Genomic DNA, 6053 nt, shown 5'->3' with positions numbered 1-6053 from the left:
CACGCGAGGGTGCAGCAAAGCTGGCAGTGGTCCCCTCATGGGTAGCTGGGCGTGGTAAATTCCTTTTAGTTTGTTGTATGTCGTTCTGATATCTATGCAATTATAGGACTGTTATTTGGAAACTGTTATGCTCGTGGAAATTAACATCCTAGTTTTCTAATTATTTTTTTATTATAATTTTTTATGCGATGAATCCTTTTTTCATTACATTGAATCACAATCTTTTTTAGGCAATAGAGAAGAATTCATTTCTGCATGGTTCTTGATTATATGGCATTTATACCTGTTTTAGGTGCTTTGCACCCAATACTCTCCAGATTTTAACATATTCATCTTGAGGTTTCTTTGGTTCCCATATTTACTGTATTTCACCTAAAATCAATTGGTTGTAGTAAATTCCTTCAGTAGCAATAGCTTGGATAGAAGCAATGTGTGTAAACCGTTAAAGTGGATAATGTGGCTGGTATCCACATTTTTCTTCTTCACATTTTCAATGTTTGCCCAAAATGATATTGCTTTCAATTATCTCGCATGTTGACCTGATCCAAAAAAATGTCATTTAGTTGAAGAGGCGTACATAATCAGCACAATCAGATGATTTGGAAATGAGTGGAATGAATCAATAACATATCTTAGTGTGGTGGTTTCTGTAGGACCGTCTGTTCGTGCTTGGTTTTCACCTTGATTCTCTTTATGTTGCTGATATATTAATATCTGGAAATGCAGACTTCATACTTGAGACTGGAGGTGATCTACCAGATGAAGATGTTGGTAGAAGGATGCACCATCGCCCATTACCACTCCGGGAAGGTGAACAAGAAGATGTTGAAGCTCTTGAGAGAAGTATTCAGTCTAGGTATGCAAGATCAAGTCACACAAAATATGACGAGGAGACAACTGATGTGGAACAGCAAGCACTTTTTCCATCAGTGAGAGATCCAAAGCTGTGGATGGTGAAACGTGCGGTATGATGATGATTTCCTCTGCAGCCCAAGTTTTTGAAATATGTTATTGGGCAGAAATGGTTGATACTGGTTTATTGTTGTGGAGTTCAACTAAGATCCTGTTTATGCATCCTAGATTGGTCGTGAACGAGAAACTGTAGTTTGCCTCATGCAGAAATACATCGATAAAGGATCTGAATTGCAAATCAGGTCTGTTATTTCCCTTGATCACCTTAAAAACTATATCTATATTGAAGCAGACAAGGAAGCCCATGTGAGAGAGGTATGTGATTTTTGTTTCTTTTGCTTTATTTTTTGATGAATGTTTTAGTGTTAAATGTCAATATGTTTCTGTTGACCAATTTTGAGCTGCTTCAGGCTATCAAAGGTCTGTGTACTATATTTGGAGCAAAGATTATGCTTGTTCCAATAAGAGTAATGACTGATGTTTTATCAGTGGAAAGCAAAGTGATTGATCTTTCTAGAGATACCTGAGTCAGAATGAAGATTGGGACATACAAGAGTGATCTTGCTCAAGTATGATTTTTGTCCTTTTCCACTATCATCAATATTCCCTATAATATTTTTGCCTGACCATATAATTTCTATTTCATAGGTAGTTGATGTGGATAACGTGAGGCAGAGAGTCACTGTGAAATTGATCCTTAGGATTGACTTACCGGCTCTTGCTAATAAATTGGTATGGAGTTGATTTTATTTGTTTAATGTGTTTATCTCCTGGTTTGTGCATGTTAAACGCCTTACAATCAAATAGTATTTTAATCTTTCAATGCAGGCATCAGAATTTAGCTGTATCTATGATTGTAACGGTTATGAAAAAATTAAACAGACTTACATGAACTATTTTTCTTTCTTTCTGGTTCCGTCATTGTTGATATACTTTTTCTACTACTTCATACAGGAAGGAAGGGAAGTCCCAAAGAAGAAAGCTTTTGTTCCTCCTCCTCGTTTTATGAATGTTGATGAAGCTAGGTAGTTCAAATGGTTTCAATCTATAGGGGAAAATCTACCACATTCATTTGTTTCATAAAACTTAAGCTCATATGTTTCATTATTTATGCTTTTTTAGGGAACTTCATATTCGTGTAGAGCGCAGACGAGATTCGGTCACCGGTATTTTACTTTGAGAATATTGGTGGCATGTTGTTTAAAGATGGGTTCTTTTACAAAACAGTGTCAATGAAATCTATTAGTGCTCAGAACATAAAACCAACATTTGATGAACTTGAAAAGTTTCAGACACCTAACAATAATGGAGAAGGTGATATGGCTGGTTTATCAACATTGTTTGCGAAAAGAAAGAAAAACCATTTCATCAAGGGTGATGCAGTTATTGTTGTCAAGGGGGATCTGAAATTTTAAAGGGATGGGTTGAAAAGGTTGAGGAAGAGAATGTCCATATCAGACCAGAAATGAAAGGCCTTCCTGTAAGAATTCAGTCAATGCTGGTATTCTTTTAGTTTTTGATCACTTCTGGGCATGTAAGTTCTCTAATTGTTAGGTCATACATGGCCTTTGATGATGTTTTTTTTCTTCCAGAAAACTCTCTGTTAATGAAAAAGAGCTACGTAAGTACTTTGAGCTTGGGAATCACGTGGAGGATGTGTCTGGGACAAAGGAAGGTGCTACTGGTATGGTTGTCAAGGTTGAGCAGCCTGTTCTCATCATTTTATCTGATACAGCCAAAGAACTTGTGATTAATACATCTTTTGCACTGTGTTCCTGACCTAACGAATATCTCAAAGAAAAAATAATTGGCATTTGTTATATCAGATCCGTGATTTTGCTGATGATGTTGTTGAGAGCTCTGAAGTAACTACTGGTGTTACAAAAATTGGGGAGTATGAGCTTCATGACCTTGTGCTACTAGAGTAAGTAATTTCTTACTGAAGAATTTGAACTCACAGTCTTTAGTTAATTTGGGGTCTTATTGTATTAACTATGTTGTTTCAGTAACAATATCTTTGGTGTAATTATACGTGTAGAAAGTGAAGCGTTTCAGGTTGACGATCTCTTGTAAATGGTCAGATTTTCAGTTCTACTCTTTTGACTGTGCTCATGATCTTTTACTTTCTTTAGGTTCTTAAGGTGTTCCAGAACGACCAGAGGTTTCTCTTGTAAAATTGAGGGAAATCAAATGTAAGCTTGAGAAGAAATTTAATGTGCAAGACAGATATAGGAATATTGATTCTTTGAAATACGTGGTTAGAATCCTTGACGGTCCTTTTAAAGTATGATCTTCATTTCATTTTGGTTTGTCATAGTGCTTACTTTATAAATTTATAAGTTCACCAACTATCTGCTCCTATCAATTTAGGGAAAACAAAGCCCTGTAGAGAACATATACAAATGAGTCCTGTTTGTGTATGATCGACATAACCTTGAGCATGCTGGCTTTATATGTGCTAAAGCTGATTCTTGTTGTATAGTGGGAGGATCACGTTCCAATGGTAACAGAAGTGGAAGTCTGACATTTTTCCTGGTTAATTTATATTTAATTTTACATCATTTCATTGAGGTTAGTGCTCTTGATTCATTCTTTTAGGGTGATTCTTTATTGAGATTTGGTAGCTTCAAGGCCCCACCACGTGTACCACTATCACCAAGGATATTTTCTAGGGGAGGTCCTCCATTTGATCGTATGTTGGTTTTGTTAGCCTTGTACAAACATGGCTATTGGATTTCTCTGAATTATTAGTTTTCTAGTTAAATGATTAAGTTCCATTTGAACCTTGATGCTATAACTTCCGCCTCTTCAAAACAGCTGGTTGGAGACAAATTGGTGGTAGAGGAGGAAATGATGCTTTGATTGGTACTACTGTGAAAATTCGACAAGGCTTTTTTAAGGGTTATCGTGGACGTGTTGTTGATATTATAGGTCAATCAATTAGAGTTGAGTTGGAGTCTCAAATGAGGGTTGTTACAGGCAAGTTCAGGTTAATGTTTGTAATGTTTTCTCCTTTGTCTAGCATCTTTATAACTTACAAAACTTGTTCGTGTCTGCAGTTGACCGCAATTTTATATCTGATAATGTAGTTATTTCAACACCCCACCGGTAAATATGATTTCCTTAACATCCTTTTTATTTTTGTACTATGAAAACTCTCTCGTTATTTTTTGTACTATGAAAACTCTCTCGTTATATGTGTCTCTGATTTTGTACAATTTTTTCACTAGCAATACATCTCGATATGGTATGGGAAGTGAGACACCTATGCACCTTTCACGAACTCCTTTACATCCATACATGACTCCTATGAGAGATCCTGGAGGTGCTTATTTATTTATTTTTCATGAATTCACATTTTATTTTTCTTTCAAGTGCGGATACTTCCGTTACGATTTACGAACTGATATTTTTATTTACTAAAACAATAATAATTTGTTGGTTTTATGTTCTCTGCAGCTACACTAATCCATGATGGCATGAGAACACCTATGCGTGACAGGGCATGGAATCCTTATGCGCCGATGAGTCCTTCCAGTTTTATTTGTCAATTCCTTATATCTAGTGCATCCTGTATGTAATTGTTTCAATTCATGCCTTGTTAACGATTGGTTGGTTTGTTATGATGACTGCAAAATAGGATAATTGGGAAGAAGGAAATCCTGCTTCTTGGGAGCCAGTCCGCAGTATCTGGTTAGGTTTCTTCCACTGTTTGGTGCTATGCAATATAACTATTTTTCTAACTGAATTAATTTGAACTTTGTTCTTTCTTTGTAAAATGACTTTAATGCTGCTTCTTTCAGCCTGGAAGTCCTTCGAGGGCATATGAGGCACCTACTCCCGGTTCAGGTTGGGATAGTACTCCTGGTGGGAATTACAGTGAGGCTGGAACACCAAGGGATGGCAGTTCGGCATATGGTAATATATTTTGGCCTACTTTTTTCTATTTGAATGCCTTAGTGTTCTTTATTGCTTCTCATATTGTATGTTTGTTTCAGCCAATGCTCCTAGTCCTTATATGCCATCAACTCCCAGTGGGCAACCTATGACACCAAGCTCAGTATCCTATATTCCAGGTACACCTGGAGGGCAGCCAATGACACCTGGAACTGGTGGTCTTGATGTTATTTCTCCTTTAATAGGTACTATTTCAGTCCCCCACTTGTTTTTGGAGCACCTAACAATTTTTATCTGGGTCATTGACTATCGTTAGTGGATGTTTTACGTGATTTAATTTTATTTCTAGTATAATTCATTAATTCTTTTTATATCTGAACTGTTTTGGTGCCAAATGTTGATGAACTTTTCTTAAGAACTCTTCAAATATTTTTTATAGTTCTCTTTTGTTAACCCTGGAATACTTTTTTCCAAATTGTTTGTGCAACTGTCTTTCATTATTACTGACTTAATGAAGTCTTGCGTACTTATGGGGGTTTCCTAGAGTGCTTCAAGTAAATTTATTTCCGGCATTGCGGTTCAAAAACTTTTAAGGAAGTAAAAGAAAAAGTAAACTGTGAACTTCCCTCCAATTTAACATCCGGTGCTTGCAGGTGCCGACAACGAAGGACCATGGTTCATGCCTGATATTTTGGTCAATGTACACAAATCTGGAGATGAGACCTTGGAGTTATCCAAGAGGTGCTTCAGGTATGTCTCCCATTTTCTTTTTGCTTCTATACACACACATATATATAGTTCTCTTGTGTTGTGTTCTTCAGCATTGTGAAAAAATAAATAATTTTGATATTCTTCGTTAAATACTTGCATTTAGGGGTGCACAAAAAATCCGAATATCCGATTTTGCGAAAAAAATATCCGAAACCGGATTTGGGAAAAACCGGTTTTTTTTTAACCGGATCGGATTTTTTTAAACCGGTTATTTTAACCGGTTTGGAGAAAAAAATTCAGACCGGTTTTTTAACCAGATAAAAAACTGGTTTGAAAAAAACCGGTTAAAAAACCTGTTTTTATCCGAAAAAAAAAACCGGTCTGGGTTTAAAAAACTAGCCGTTAATATAGCCGTTTGTGACCGTTTTTGACCGTTTTTTCTTTAAAAAATTACTATTTTACCATCCTAAACATGTATAAATAGGTTGGGGATGTATTTGGTTGATTACAACTTTCTCAAATCTTATTACACA

At 36.1% G+C, this 6053-nt stretch overlaps 1 pseudogene; it reads left to right on the top strand.

Moving 5' to 3' along the window:
* The first annotated feature begins 454 nt into the window (after positions 1 to 454).
* On the top strand, positions 455 to 5646 carry LOC120217072 (annotated as a pseudogene).
* Positions 5647 to 6053: the final 407 nt, after the last annotated feature.

This window comes from Hibiscus syriacus, unplaced genomic scaffold, assembly GCF_006381635.1.
Source record: "Hibiscus syriacus cultivar Baekdansim isolate YM2019G1 unplaced genomic scaffold, ASM638163v2 tig00110177_pilon, whole genome shotgun sequence".
NCBI classification, from domain to species: domain Eukaryota; kingdom Viridiplantae; phylum Streptophyta; class Magnoliopsida; order Malvales; family Malvaceae; genus Hibiscus; species Hibiscus syriacus.
The sequence above is the reverse complement of the archived record's forward strand: the minus strand, read 5'-3'. Positions and strand labels throughout refer to the sequence as shown.